Genomic DNA, 16,059 nt, shown 5'->3' on the forward strand with positions numbered 1-16,059 from the left:
ATGTTCTTTTCTGCTGTGGTATGTTTCTTTAACAATGGTATGCTGGCCCAGGGCTGACTGCTGAAGCCGCTAGTTGCAGGATGTGACCAGCTTGCTTCCCCCTGTTGGGAAAATATAGAAAAGTGGTCAGGCCCCTCAGATGTTCAGAATCTTGCCGAGCATCTAATGTAAATATGCACATGCGCCCAGGTGTTCCTTGTTATTGTCTAATGTGAGTGTGCGTATGCACCCAGGTGTTTTGGGTTATGGACTTATATAAAGGACTAACAGCTCTGATAGACGGCGCTTTTGGAGACACTCTGGGAAGCCATTAGGGCGGTGAAAGAAAGTGAGCTGAGATGCCGAGTACCGTTTAAGCTTTTTTTTTTTTTTTTAAAAAAAAGATGACTGGTAAGGGGATCTCAACCCTTGGCTTGGTGTTGTCAGCACCACGCCCAGCCAGTGAGCAAACCGGCCATCCCTATATAGGATCCAAACCCGTGTCCTTGGTGTTATCAGCACCGCACTCTACCGAGTGAGCCACGGGCCGGCCTCCGTTTAAGCTTTATTTAAGGGAAAGAATCTGCCGGGCTGTGCTCAAAGTGATGGGCATCCTGGGGCTGCCCTCAAAATGGGGGACAGCACCAGGTATGGGGGTGGTAGAGCTTGTATAGGGCACTAAGGGCTGGCTGATACTATAAAGGAGGGGCATTATGCTAATGTGGAAACCATGCGACCAGGATGGAGAACTGCGCCCTTGTGGAAGCAAAAGGGTTTCTGTTTAAGTCAGGAGGCTTCTTGTAAAGGGAAGGGCGGGGAAGGGTTTGGTGCTGGAGTGGAAGACAAGGCCAGTGGCTATTTTGTGCTTATTGTGTACACAATGGTGCTGGTCACGTCCAAAATCTATCAGGCAGCTTCTCATAACTCTGAATAAAGCCTACTAATTCTTCACCCATGGCTCCCAGGACCTTCTCCTATTACTTAGCTTGTAGACCTGTATGTGGAGGGTTTGTGACCCAGTCTGGATAACAGGCTTGATGGGTCTGTGAGCCCTAGCCCTAGCTTTACATGCCTCCACAGCTCAGTGGGGCCACAGCTCTGCCTTGGAATCGCTTATTGTATCTTGGCTCTTTGTGCATTTTGCCTCTTATTTATTTAAATAAATTTGGCAGCTGGCCGGTAAGGGGATCCGAGCCTTTGACATTGGTGTTACAAGGTGGTGCTCTAACCAGCTGAGCCAAGTCCTCCCTCTTATACATACAGTGACTTTGCTGCAATGATTCCCATTTGTTAAGCTTCCTCACTTTTTTAAAAGTTGAAAGTTCTTTATTTATTGTAGTATTTCCTTATGTAGTTTTCAAAAGTTAGGGTAGCTGTTCCACTTGTGCTTGGTTACGAAGTTGAACAGGTTTTAAGGGGCCATTGTGCACTTCTGCAGAATGTGAGCTCGAATATTGCATTATCGTAAAAAAACTTGTGCTGTGGGTTAAATGTGTCTCCCAAAAGTTCATGTATTGGAAACTTGGCCCCATTGTAACAGTGTTAAGAGAGGGTAGGGAATCCAATTATGGTATTTGAAAGGGGGGCCTTTGAGAGGTGATTGGATCATGAGGACTGTGCCCTCTTGAAGGTATGAGTCCATCATGGAGTAATGAGTTATCATGCGTGTGGTTCTGATGGCATTATAAGGAGATTGAGTGAGAAGGTTAGCTGGCTGGCTCCTGCCATTCCTTGCCATGTGGCACCTTGTGTGGCTGTAGAGAGTCACCACCAAGAGGAAGGCCCTCACCAAATGTGTTCCCTTGACCCTGGACTTCCCATCTCCAAACTTTAAGAAATAAATTTCATTCTTTATAAATTACCCAGTTTCAGGTATTCTGTTATAAGCAACAGAAGCAGACTAATAACAACGTGGGATGTCTTACTGATGCTAAGATTCTTTATCTCCCTCACCACACTTTTTTTTTTGGTGGCTGGCCTGTTCAGGGAACTGTACCCTTGACCTTGGTGTTATCAGCTCTAACCAAGTGAGCTAACAGCTCCTATTCCCTTTTTTATACAAGTAACATGTTTATTAGACATAATTAAGTACAGATAACCCAAACAAATAAGAACCACTCAAAAGTCTTATCACTGCGATTCTAGATATAAACACTATTATATAGATCTGTGATTCTCAAACATGGATAGGGATAAAGGGGGTGGAGGAGGTGAGATTGGACATTTGGAGACACATTGGGCTGCCACACTTGTAGGAGTGGGGGTCGGGGGCCGTATGCTCCTCACATGTGTTGGATGGAGTCCAGGCATGCTGCTTAACATCCTCAAACGCATCCTAGAGTGCTGTAGGAACAGCCCCACAACAAAGAATTATTTGGCCCAAAATATCAATAGTGCTGAGGTTGAAAACCCTGATATAAATACTTTTTCAGGCCTTTGCTATGAATATCAGTAAATGTACAGTCGTTCCCCCTATGTGTGGAAGATTCGTTCCAAGACCCCCAGTGGGTGCCTGAAACTGCAGATACTGCTGAACCCTATATATATGTGTGTGTGTGTGTATATGTGTGTGTATATATATATATATGTGTGTGTGTGTATATATATATATATATATATGTTGGGAAAATAGAATAGTTTGGTCAGGGCCCTTGCCTTGGGTCCAGTTGGGTGTGGTTCAGCATCCTTTGTAAGCAAATTGTATGTGTGTGGAGTTAGTGCGCATGTGTGCCAATGTATCTTTTTAGTTTTGTTGCTATTCTTGTGTTCTTGAGAGAGAGAGAGAGAGAGAGAGAGAGAGTTTGGTGAAACACGCAGGCGGGCGTTGGCCTCGGGCATGCACCCTGCGCAGCCATGCTTTCAAACCTATGGCTTCCAAGGACCTCTTGGCCAGTTACCTAGCTCATAGACCTGCGTGTAAGGGATCTGGGGACCCAGCCTGGCATGTGAAGGGTTTGTGACCCAGTCTGTGAACGGGCTTGAGGCGTCTGTGAGCTCCAGACCCAGCCCCAGCCCAACAATCGGCCCAGTTGGTGCAGGATGACTGGCAGGAAAAAGAGCTCGACAACAGTCGTGTTCGCCTAGCTTTACAGTTGGCATCATGAACAGGATTAAGAGCTAGACAATTGGCCCTGTGAGCAAGATTCCAGGCCTTAGCCAGCCAGACGATATATATGTCTGTTCCTATACATACATACCTGTGATAAAGTTTACTTTATAAATTAGGCACAGTAAGAGATTAACAATAACTAACAATAAAGTAGAACAATTATAACAATATACTTTATTAAAAATTATGTGAATGTAGTCACTCTGTCTCTCTTAAAATATCTTAATATTTTTGGAGCTTGGTTGACTACAGGTAACTGAAACCACAGAAAGCGAAACTATGGATAAAGGGAGACTATTTCATGTTTACAAAAACTGGGATCAATTTATATATTCTATTATATATTCATGTGTCTGTTTTTTCTTTCCCTTTTTTGTGGCTTGCAGTTCTGGGAATCTGAACACGTGGCCTTGGGGCTATAAGGTTGTGCTCTAACCATCTGAGCTAACTGGCCAGCCTGTGTTTCTTTTTTTTTTTTTCTTTCTTTTTTTTTTTAAAAGATGACCGGTAAGGTGATCTCAACCCTTGGCTTGGTGTTGTCAGCACCACGCTCAGCCAGTGAGCAAACCGGCCATCCCTATATAGGATCCGAACCCGGGGCCTTGGTGTTATCAGCACCGCACTCTACCGAGTGAGCCACGGGCCGGCCCCAGCCTGTGTTTCTTCAGTTTATTACATTATGAACATTTTTCTGTGTTCATAAATATTTTTGGTGGCTGGCTGGAATGGGGATCCGAATCCTTAACCTTGGTGTTACAACACTGCACTCTAAACCAACTGAGCTAACTGGCCCATAAATGTGCATTCTCATTACCCTTTTAAAAATTGGTTATAATGGCATTCTGTCATATGAACATGTCCTAACTTATTTCACCAGTCCCCCATTTTTGCAGATGTCAAAGAACAAAATTACAATAAATTTAGTTGAAGAACTCAGTTGGCTTTATTGTGATTCTATAATCAGCTAACACATTATTCCATAAAATAGAATAAGGGTTCCAGTGAACCAAGCAGAGGAGGTTGGTTTCATAAGACAGAAAAAGGCTAAAGAAAGCAGAAACGAAGAACAAAAAGAACAAAAAGCAGATCGGTCACTTCAAAGTCACTTTCCTTGTAAGGTGGTGCTAGGAAAATATAGGAAAATGGTCAGGGCCCCTCAAATGTTCAGAATCTTGCCAGGCATTTGATGTAAATATGCACAAGCGCCCAGGTGTTCCTTGGTTATTGTCTAATGTAATTGAGCATGTGCACCCAGGTGTCCAGGGTTATGGACTTAAGTATAAAGGACTAACGGCTCTGATACATGGTGCTTCTCGGGACGCTCCCGGAGGCCACTAGGAAGGCTGCTCCAAGCTCTGAATAAAGCCTGTTAATTTTTTACCCATGGCTCCCAGGATCTTTTCCTGTTACCTAGCTCGTGGACCTGTGTGTGAAGAGTTTTGTGTCCCAGTCTGTACAGTGGGCTTGAGGGGTTTGTGAGCCCTAGCCCTAGCAATACAGGTGGGGACAGGAAAACAGAATAATAGAAAAATAATATCAGGTTACTTCAGACTGTCTCTTTTGTGTGAGGATTAAAGCAGAGTGAACTTTATTATCATCCCTATTGAAGATTTACACTGGCCGTTCAGGAAATTAGCTGTTATCTTTCTCCTGACTTCTCAGAAGGTCTGACCCCAGCCTAAGTGACATGGAATTTAGCAGGGGTGAGTCCATTTTGATTTTTAGTCTGGTCTTTTGGGACCTAGTGCAGGAGCTTGGTCCAAAACAATGGCCTCCTGTAATTTTTATTTAACAGAGATCTAGGTCATTTCTAGTGTTCTCCTATTGTAAACATGTTTGCTTGTATATTTTGTCTTCTGCATGTAGGTTTACTATTCCCAGCCCTCTTGGGGTGCCACCTTTAAATCTGAGGTGTTTTCATGGGTAATAATATTCCCTTCCTCCCAAAGGCTTTCACCTCTATCACCAAGCTTTAGAGTCTCTAATCTCTAAAGTTTCCTCACAGTGTTGAGCACATTTCACAGCTTAATGAAGCACTGTTGAAATATTGAATAGATAAGTAACACCAAGTATTTTTGTCATGTTTCATTTTTAGGTGGAACTTTCATTTTTTGCTTAATTTTACTTTTTTTTTCTTAAAAAAAAAAAAAAAAAAAAATCCAGGCCGGCCCGTGGCTCACTCGGTAGAGTGCGGTGCTGATAACACCAAGGCCACGGGTTCGGATCCTATATAGGGATGGCCGGTTTGCTCACTGGCTGAGCGTGGTGCTGACAACACCAAGCCAAGGGTTGAGATCCCCTTACCGGTCATCTTTTAAAAAAAAAAAAAAATCCATCTTCTGGTAGCTTACATGTGATTTTAACTTCTTGCTGAGTTGGCTTTCCTCCACGCCTTGGCTTCCTGAGTTCCTGGGGAGGTGGGAACGGATTAGGGAAGAGGGTGCCCTGCTGGCACCATGCTGTGGGTGGCACCTGTCAGCTGTGAGGGTGGGGACACCCTCCTTGACCCCAGGCTGCCCTGAGACTGGAGGTAAGGTATAGCCCAGGAGAGGAAGTGCGTGCAGCCATCAGTGCCTGGCTTCCCTCTCGGGCCCAGGCAGGGCAACGTGCCGAGGTGTCAGTGTGGGCGCTTGACACTGTGCTGCAGAGGGCCAGGCCTGTGCTCTGGGCTCTTTCCACATGGGGACCTCCAGGAGCATGTGTGTGTGGTCGGACTATTTTTGTGTCTTGTGTGGTGCTCCCTAAGGAAGTCTGTTGTCAATGCACAGCCCAGCTGTTTTGAATGGTCTGTCTCTGGGGGCTTCCAGGTGGGGAATTGTGTACAGGGAATCCAGGGTTTGGAGCAGCATCAGAACAGCAGGATATGAGTAACAGGAAGTGACAGAAATGACCAGGGCGCCTGATGCTTATTCTCGGCCACCTTTCCAGGCTCCACAGACCGGGGAGCTATATTTAGCAGAGTGTTTCCAAGTTCCTAATCCTGCCCATGACACTGTCCCTTTGCTCCTGTTTTGGTCAGTGGCTGAATTGTGTGGTGCTGATTTGCTACTCGGACATCTCCAGTCTGCTTCCACCAAATTTAAAACTTGCTTTTTGTTTCTGCCGGTCACTTTGATTCTGGTTCATGTGGAACCAGTGGGAAATGTTCTGAAGGAGGAAAGCGCAAAGCACAGCAGAGCTCCAGGTGACGGTGAGCGGTAGACGGGGGAGGCTGTTCAGGCAGTGAGTTAAAAGGTGAGGATTTGAAATGAAGCACATGGATGGAATTGTACAGTACTGGAGACTCTCCAGAGGGTTGATTGTTGGTTTGTGTTTCTTAGAAGTTTTAAAACTATAGTCTTGGTAGTGTGACTTATCCCACATGCTAGAAACATTCTTTGGTCCAGCAGGTTGAGAAGCTTCTCTGTGGAGAGTTCCCATTGTCTTAAGTTTTGAAACAGGAGAAAATTTCCCCCCAGCCCTCCAAAACAAGGACTGCAGAGCCTGGACGTTGTCTACCCAGATTCATGCTGCTTTAGGTGTGTAGGTGAATTATCACCTGGTGGTGTCTGTCTAACCCTCTCAGATGGTATAGGACACATGTTTCTATATGCTTTGAGAACCCTCAGAAAGGAAGTTTCTGGGGTGTGATGTCAGTTTGCGGTGGCCTAATGATTCACGGCAGGGGGTGTGTTGGCAGAGAAGGTGTTGTTCTGTTGGTTCCCTTTAAAAGCGTCTCTCTGAGAGATCGCGACAGTACCTGCCTTTTCCTCCCATCATAAAGCACCAGCCTTGTTTTCAGATATGCAAGCAGCTATTTAGGATTCAGGAATTGACTCTAGGGTGAGAAATTTGAGAGGCGAGTTAAGAGCATTTGTGTCTGCCATGAAATGTATGGCGTCAGCGGGGCCTGGCCAGGGTGTGGAAGAGCCCTGGGAGCACACGTGGAGGGCTTTGGGTGGTGAGTCCCGGGTGCTGGCTTCGACACCCCGCAGCATGGTTTTATCAGCAGAATCCATCCACATCCGCCTGGCCTGGTTTCCAGCTGACCCCTTACGTTCTATGTGGCTCAATTATAAATATAAGGCATGGTTATATTGTGTGTGTCTATAGTTCTGGCTTGAGTGTTTTAGCATATTTTCGTGGCAAAACATTTAAAACATTCAATAAGTATCACAATGAACAACTTCGTACATTTCCAAGCTAGAGAAATAAACATTATGGATATAATTGAAGCCCTTTGTATTCTCTTTTCTATTGTAGTCCCCTCCTGCCCTCCCCTGCCAGGCGTCACCACCATTCTGAGTTTGGTGTTTACCATTTGTATGTTTTTATATTTTCTCTACACATGTCACTTTAAAGAATAATACAGTATTGTTTAGCCAATTTTAACATTTTGAATAAATGGTATCATTCTGGACATCTCCTGCAGCATTGTGTTTCCAAGGTTTAGCCATGTGGATACATCTATTTTTATTTAAGTGTTTCAAGGTTTAAAACAACTGGCCCCTTATTCCTGGAGTTAAATCAGAATTTCTGGGGAGTGGGGTGTGAATCTCAGCACTGTGTAGAATGCAGCTCAAGTTGAGGACCACAATGCTAGTTTCTGTGGCTTGTATGTGCTCCAGTGTATACAAATTGTACTGCTGACTCATGTCTTCCCAGATTTCACTGTTGTAAGCAACGCTGTCATGGACATTCTTACCCATGTCTTCCTGGGCATGTGGGCAGAACAAGAGTGTGTTTCTCATGATAGAAGTGCTAGGTATGCCCATCTTCATCTTGACCAGATATATCAGATTGCTCTCTAAAACTATATATTTTTAAACTACCACCAGCTGTGGTAACATGTGAATGATCTCATTTCTCCAGTGTCTTTTTTTTAATGTACCAAACTGATGGCAAATGAAGACCTCATGGGTGAAATGAGACATTGGATACGGATTTTAATAGGCCCCTTGACCTCAGCAAGTCCAAAATGGACCTGCTGATCCCCCCCCACCCCCCCTGGATGGCAGCCACACCTCGCCAGCTGTGCCGAGGTCACTGTACACTCCCCTTTGTCTCATAGCCCGTGCCGTCTGCAGGACAGCCTGTTGCTCTCAGAATACATCCAGAGTCCATCCCCTCTCCTGGCCTTCATCTCTTGATGGGATGCTGAGGAGCCTCCCAGAGGTTTCCTGACTTCTGCACTGCCCCCTACCGTCAGTTTTCAGTAGAGCAGCCAGAAGAATGCTTTTTAAACCTGGGTCAGATGTCAGCTTTCTGTGCAGAAGCTGCCATGGCCCGCCATTTCAGGTGAAGTAAAAGCCAGAGTTCTCAGATGGCTGCAGGGCCCTTGGTGGCCCTGGTGCTGTTCTGGCTGGTCCTGGCCCTGCGCCACCTCAGCTCTGCCTCCCGCCTGCTTCCTTGCCTCCTCCTAGTCCTTGCTGTGGAGTCTCCTGGACCCCCAGGCCTGCCTTTTATGGTCTCCCTTTTTTCATAGCACTCCTCACCAGCTGCTAGCTACTCTGTGTATTTCAATTCTTTATTATAGTGTTTATTTACTGCCAGTGTTCGAATGTAACTATCATGGGAGCAGGGATCTTATCTGTTTGTTGTTCAAATGAGAAACTGCCTGAATTTATCTTTGAGGAAGAACTGGGGAAGAATTTTTTTTTTTTTTTTTTTTTTTGGTCAGCTGGCTGGTACAGGGATCTGAACCCTTGACCTTGGTGTTACAACACCGTGCTCTAACCAACTGGGCTAACTGGCCAGCCAGAAATGAAGAATTGGGAACCCAAAGATGAGAGATGATTGTGGGAGAGGAGGTAAAGTTGGGGAGTGGTTTCTGACATGGGAGGCTGGGTGCATCGTGGCAGAGGCACCGGCCTCTGGGGGGCAGTCAGTGGCAGGAGAACCTCCAGGCTCCCTGGGTGTGTAAGTGGGACCCCCGAGGGACCTGGCCGGTGGGCAGTGAGGTCTGTGGGGCTGTGGAGGAAGCTCCTTTCTGAGCCCTTGTTTTCGTGGTGTCTCGAGTCACTCCCAATGCGCATGCTGGCATTGGCACAGGTAGGCGCTGGGCCAGCCTGCCCACCTAAGGAGGTGTGTTATTGTTTGAGGGCAGGAGCCTGTGTTCTGACCCCCTCTGTGCATAGCTGATCTCTGTGGTGACATAGCTCCACTGGTTCCTCAAGCACCATTGTGTTTAGGAACGAATCCTGACATTCCCCATGCTCTGCTTTGTGTAGGCTCTAGTGCCCAGGCCACGTGTCATAGCCCAGGTGCAAAATGAGCAGGTCAGTTGGTGGCTGGTGGCACACGGTCTGTGGCACTCCTGTGTGTGCTCTGAATCAGATGCTGTTGACACAGGTGGAGCAGCTCGTGCTTTCACCCAGCCTTGCGTACGTACAGGACCTGGTCTGGTTTTCTTTCAGAATGTGTTCCAAAGGTATAGCTGCATAATATCTTCTTGGCAAGTCAGAGGTTTCATGTATTTTCAGAGCCTACAAATACAGGATTTACAAGATAAGACTACACTCTTGTGCTGAGTGAGACCGCATATGCCCTTGTCCTTAAGAAACAGCATTGTTCTGCAGTTACCCCTTGGTTATCCCAGTTTAAACTTAAACATTGTTGATTGTGGTTACTTATTTTTAATTAAACTTTCTGTTTTGAGATCCTTTGTACCCCTTACCCAGTTTCCCCCAGTGGTAATGTCTCGCACAACCATAGCACAGTATCATGCCTAGGATATTGACATTGTTACAGTCAGGATCCAGAACGTTTCCATATCCACAGATATCTCTCTTGGTGCCCTTTTATAGCCTCAGGTACGTCCCTCCTTAACCCCTGGCAACCACTAACCTGTTCTCTATTTCTACAATTTTTGTTATTTCAAGACTGTTGTATAAATGGAATTATATGCACGTAACCTTTGGGATGATGATGATTTCCCCCCCCCCCCACTCAGTGTGATATCCTGGGGATTTATCCAGGTTGTTGTGTGCATCAGTAGTCAGTTCTTTTTATCACTGAGTAGTGGTCCATGGTACTGGTGTGCTGCAGCTTAATTGTTTTACCCACTGAAGGGCATCCGAGTTGTTTCCAGTTTTTGCTGAGTATGAATAAAGCTGCTGTAAACATTCATGGATAGGTTTTTGTGTGAACATAAATCTTAGTTTCTCTGGGATAAATGCTAAAGAGTGTAATTGCTGGGTTGTATGGTAGCGGCATGTTTGGTTTTTTAAAAAACTGCCAAATTGTGTTGCAGAGTGGCCATACCATTTCACATTCCAGTGAGCAGTGTGATCCAGTTCCTCTGCATCCTCTCCAGCATTTGCTGTTGTCACTATTTTTTATTTTAGCCAGCCTAATAGGTGTGTAGTGGTCTCTCATTATGGCTTTAGTTTGCATTTCCCTAATAGCTAAAGATGTTGCATATCTTTCCATGTTCTTATTTGCCACTTGTATATTCTCTGACATGGGGGATGTGACAGGGATACAAGTTCCAGCTCTACGTGGCCGCATCTGGACACCATCCTGCAGATGGGTACTGCAGCACCTTGATGTGGCCTGGCAAGGTGGGGGAGGGCCACAGTTTTCTGTAGTGTTGGCTGGAGTACAGTGGCTATCGACTGCTCTGCTGTTACTGACTTTCGTCAGGCTGCCCTCTTCCTGGTCCTTTGGCTGGAAAGAGCAGACTTTTGTTGGGGCCTTTTTTTTTTTTTTTCCCCCCTAGTCCCTTTGGTGTTTCCAGCTACTCGCCTCTTTAGTTCCAAGTCTGGGATATATGAGGCAAACAGAGAACTCAGATAACTCACACCATGCCATTGTTTGGGCCCAAGACCCTAGTCAGCCTGCTGCCTTCTCTCTACCTTTCAGGTCTTCTCCTGTTTATTTTCTAATGTCCAAGGATTTTGGATAGAGGAGTAGGAAAAAGTACATCCATGTCATATGAACTTGGACCAGTGAAGAGTGGACAGCTCTGCATCCAGGCCCGAGTGTCTGCCCCCGTCTGTCCTGTGCTTCTCTTGTGGGGCTTTTGGACCGGGATGGGCTCAGGGCTTCATGTTTATAGCTTTTAAGGATTTTTGGTTTGGCCTGTGGTTCTAGCATGACACAGTTTGCAAGATCTTGGCTTTTTTTGTCATTTAAGGAGTCATTTACAAGTGAGATGTACATTCAAATCGGTGGTTGGAAATGGTTGGACAGGGCAGTGCTGTTTTGGGGATGGTGATTAAACCTCCTGGTGAATCAGTGAGCTGCCTTCGTCATTATCCTCTAGATCTTATTTCTCCACCTTCTATTTTAAACTCTTAGGAAAGCTGGTCCTAGTGGGAGGGGCAGCCAGTCCTGTGATTTAATGAGATATCAGTTTCATCCTTGTGCTAATTAATCCTCCAAGCCAATCATCCTGCCCAAAAGAAAATGAAATGCACCAGACTGCTTTTGTTCCGAGTGAGCCTAGGAGAGCTCTTGTTGAGTGCCCGGCCCTTCCCTGTCTTCTGCCCTGCTGTTCCTGGTCTCATGCACTTTGCAGTCTTGTCTACCATCCAGGTGAGAAGCTGCTTCTGGGTAGAGGCTGGGAGCCTGGCCTGCCTAGGGTCCTGGACCTTCCATTTCATTCTCAATAGGACTTTGAGCAGTTCCCTTGGCCGGGTTCAGTTTGCTCTCATGGTACCTACTTCATTAGGTCGTGCAGAAGATGAATTGAGGAAGTACCTGTAAAACACTCAGCAGATTGCCCGAGACGTTGTGAGTGCCTTGTCCATGTTGGCTGCTATTGTCTTTAACGTCCTTGCGGCATGGTCCCTTGCTCTAGCAGCTATTGTGTGTGTAAGTCAGAGTGCACCCTTTTCTGCATTTGTAAAGTTGTGTCTGTGTGTCTCCAGCATGTCTCCTTTTCCACCATGATTTCCCAAAGGTCACTGCCATGTTTTAATAACCTCCTTGGCTGATACTTCCCAGGACATTGGAAGATAATTTGTCTGAATTGGGTGTCTTGAACTCGTTTGGAATAGCTAGGTACTTTTTCATATCTCTTGGGAGGTGATAGAGTTTGATGTGTTGTCCCCTCCAAAACTCACGTGGAAATTTGATCCCCAATGTGTCAGTGTTGGGAACTGATTGAGTCATGGGGGCGGATCCCTCATGAATGGATTCATGCTCTCCCTGGGGGAGGGGGGAGTAGTGAGTGAGTTCTCGCTCTGTTAGTTCCCGCGAGAGCTCATTGCTTAAAAAGACCCTGGCACCGTCTCTCTTTCTCTTGCTTCCTCTTGCCATGTGATCTGCTTGTACCCACTGGCTGCTACCACTTTCCACCATGAGTAGAAGCAGCCTGAGGCCAGTGCCAGATGCAGCTGTCCCAGAATCGTAAGCCAAATAAACTTCTTTTCCTTATAAATTACCCAGCCTCAGGTATTCTGTTATAGCAACACAAAACGGACTAAAACAGGAGGTCATGTGCTTGTATGAAGGAATAGAAGCAAAAGTTTTTATTTTAAATACTACTTTTTTGTTGTTGTTGTTGCCGGTACTGGAATCCAAATCTGTGACCTTGGTGTTATAAGGCTGTGCTCTAACCAACGAAACAAACTGGCCAGCCCTCAAATAGAACTTTTAAAGCTTTTTTTTTTTTTCTCATTAGCATATATTATAAACTTAAGACTTTCTTTTTTAATAGGTATTTTTTGAATAGGTAATACATGCACATGGTACAGAAATCGTAAGAATAAAATGGTATGAAGTTTTGGCAGCCACTCAGCGGCCTCAGTAGAGGTGACTAATACTACTTTTTCCTCTGCACCCGTACTGTGCCGGCAATTTGCTTTTATTACTTAACAATATGTCTTAGAGGTTGTTTTGTATAAGTACAGATTAGCTTCAGTCTTTTTAATGGCTCTGTAGTTTTCCATCATATGAACGTGTATCATGATTACTGCAGCCAATCTCCAGTATTGTTTGGTACCAGTAAATATTGATAAGTATTTGAGTAGTTTCCAATCTTTTGCCTTTACAGTCAATGCTGTCACGAATCACCTTGTATATACAGTCTGTGATTTCTCATGAGGATATAGGGCAGGATAAATTTATAGAAGCACTATTGCAAGACAAAGATATATATTTTAAGGGTTGATAGGTTTTACCAGGTGTTTTCCATAGAGGTTATATTAATTTGTGCCCCAATGTATGAGAGTCAATAGACCATGTTATCAAACTTTTGAACTTTGTGAATCTGGTTGATGAAAAAGAAATGGCATCTTGTAATTTTAATTTGCATTTATCTTATGAGTAAAATAGCATTTTTTCATATGTTGAAGGTCCATTTCTTTCTTTTTTTTTTTTGTCTTTTTCGTGGCCGGCACTCAGCCAGTGAGTGCACCGGCCAGTCCTATATAGGATCCGAAACCGCGGTGGGAGCGTCGCCGCGCTCCCAGCGCCGCACTCTCCCGAGTGCACCACGGGCTCGGCCCTTGAAGGTCCATTTCTAACACTATTTCAATGCAGCTCTGTCAGTCTCTCATATTCATATACTTTTGTCTTCTTCTGCCTATCTCTTGCACATTTAATTTTTTAACCAGATTTTGTCCAAGAGTCTGCGCAGCTATGCACATTTACTGTTGAGTTATATGGTTAACTTTATGTTTTTGAGAAATTCCACATTCTTTTTACCAATCATACGTATGTAGAAGTGCACTTGTTACAAGCATACAATACAGCTTGACCAATGTTCCCCAACATGGAGGAGAGCATTAGCAGCCCCCAGGAGCCCTCCTGTGTGCTCCTCCCCTCAAAACAACTGCTAACACCAGAGATTAGTTCTGCCTGTTTTTTTTTTTTCCCTTCAAACTTTAATGCATAAGGATTATGCAGTATATGTTCCTTTGTGTTTGGCTTTTTCCCACTATTATAAGATTCATCACGTAATGGAGTGTAGCAGTGGTGGTTCATTTTCACTGCTCTGTGGTCTTCCACTTTGTTAATATAGTACATTTTATTTGTCGACTCTACCAACCCTGGGCATTTGGGTTGTGTCTGGTGTAGGCCTGTGCAGAGTAACGATGCTGTGAATATTTTTGTGTATATCTTGATGAGGAAGACACATGCTTGCGTTTCTGTTGGGTGCATTAATGGAATTGCTGAGTCACGGGGGATTTATAAGTTCACCGTTTTCTGAAGTACTTGTGCCGGATTGCACCTCCGTAGCACTTGCTGTTGTCTGTTTCAGTTCAGTCACTATGAAAGATGCATCACCCTGTAGTTTCAATTTCTACTTCCCTAATGGTTAATAAAGTTGAGCACTCAGTAAGTGCTTTATTGGCCATTTTTGAAATAATCACATCTTTTGGGCATTTTTTCTATTAGTTGGTCTGCTTTTTTCTTACTTATGTTTAAGTTCTTTTACCTTCAGGAGAATTCCAGCAAGAGTCTTAATAGTTCATGCCTGTTTGTGGCTCTTCTAGTCTACCCCGGTTCCTGTGGGACGTGCAGCCCCCGTTTTCTCTGCCCTTCCTCTGTGGCAGCCTTTCTGTTCCTCTCTCTGATTGTCCCAATGCAGGGCCTGGGTGTGCTTTCGCTTGCCAAGTTGTGGATTCCTGTGCAGCCAACTGTCTTGTGTGTAGTGTGACACTGCCCCTTCCCTTGGTACCAGGTCTGTTTATTCCTTCATGGGCCCCGGCCTGCAGAATCTCTGTGATGTCACAGATTTGTTCTACCAAGTTCACTTTATTGCCCTACTTTTCATTTGCATTTATCTTTGAAGTTGATTTACTTATGTGAGCTGTTTATTACCTTGCAAATTTGCTTGAAAAATGTGAGCATCTTTTGGTCTTAAGTCTTTTCTGTGTGAAGGCTAGATTTTGGAGATAGTTCTGGCTTTTTTGCACCATTCTTTGGTGGCTGGTAGCTGTGGTATTGGCTGCAGTCCAAACGAAGGGACACTCGGTAGTCCCGAGAGCCTCTCCCTTGTGTCCTGCCTTCTTCCTGCACAGTGAGCAGCCAGGAGGGTGTAGCCTGAGGCTCCTCCAGCCCCAGGCTCCTCGCCTGGGTCCTTCCTGCCCACAGTGTCTTCCAAGCCAAGGGACTGAGCAGGAAGCGCTGTCCAGAATTTCTCTCAGACTCAGACCCCTGAAGACACCCACCCTCCCCCTACCAAGGGTTGGGATGAGGCTGGTGTCACGGGGACAGTGCCAGAAAGCAGGGCTCCCATGCCATGCCCACTGGCTGGTATTGGGGCTGTGAGTGCTATTTGGGAGCTTGCCAGGAGGGGTGCTCCAGGGAACTGGAGACAGGGGCAGGGCCCGGCAAGTCAGTCATGCATGTGCACCTGGGGACTGGCATAGGTAGGCAGGGCTCAGTTGTGACCAGGTTGTGGGCAGCTCAGAAATATGGATTCTGTCCCAGAGGTGGCAGGGCCTGACTGGTGAGAACTGGGGGGTTGATTTTTACTTGGTGGGACTCTTCTGGGACTATTCTCATGATTTGGGAAGGTGTACTGTTGACACCAAAGTGGTCCCAAGGAAGGCGATGTCCACTTGGGGCTCTGACTCTTGGTTATATCAAATAGATAATACCCAAAGATGGAGGACTTGGAACCTGAGGTGACTGACAGTGACGGCGGGAGGCTTAAGTGTTGTCCTAATACTTTGCGGGATCTTGCCAACCTACACCTCACAGCAAGACTAGGATGCGACCGTGCTGATAATAGCCCCTGTTTTCAGATGGGGAAATGGAAGCATGGGACAGAAAAGCACCTGCTCCAGGTTCCACAGCTGACAAGGGCTTCAGACGCCAGGGCCTAAACCCCGTGCCAGGTCCTGTGCACGCTGGATCCCGTTCAGTCCCACCACAGCCCTGCCAGGGAGCCGTTATCACCCCCCTTTCCAGAAGAGAGACAGTTAGTGGCCAGGCAGGGTTCAGATCCGTGTCTGTCTCAGGCTTCTTCACAATGGAGCAAGCACAAGTAAGAGTTTTTTTTTTTTTTTTTTTAAAGTCAAACCCTGGGTTCTTGG

The 16,059-nt window shown here is 45.7% G+C and overlaps 1 protein-coding gene across 13 annotated transcripts in view; it reads left to right on the forward strand.

Annotated features, from left to right (window-relative positions):
- Positions 1–16,059, forward strand: part of DGKD (diacylglycerol kinase delta) — a 109,750-nt gene that overhangs the window by 56,011 nt on the left and 37,680 nt on the right. For 3 of the 13 annotated variants that reach the window (XM_063091195.1, XM_063091178.1, XM_063091168.1), the window contains exon 1: positions 6,099–6,322. The exons of 5 other annotated variants lie outside the window; for them this stretch is intronic. The gene's annotated coding sequence lies outside the window, so the exon portion shown is untranslated. Of the gene's footprint in view, positions 1–6,098; positions 6,323–11,516; positions 11,606–11,741; positions 11,804–16,059 lie in introns of those variants that run through there. 5 more of the 13 variants (XM_063091186.1, XM_063091213.1, XM_063091230.1 and 2 more) reach the window with 5 other exon arrangements.

This window comes from Cynocephalus volans, chromosome 1 (genome assembly GCF_027409185.1).
Source record: "Cynocephalus volans isolate mCynVol1 chromosome 1, mCynVol1.pri, whole genome shotgun sequence".
NCBI lineage: Eukaryota > Metazoa > Chordata > Mammalia > Dermoptera > Cynocephalidae > Cynocephalus > Cynocephalus volans.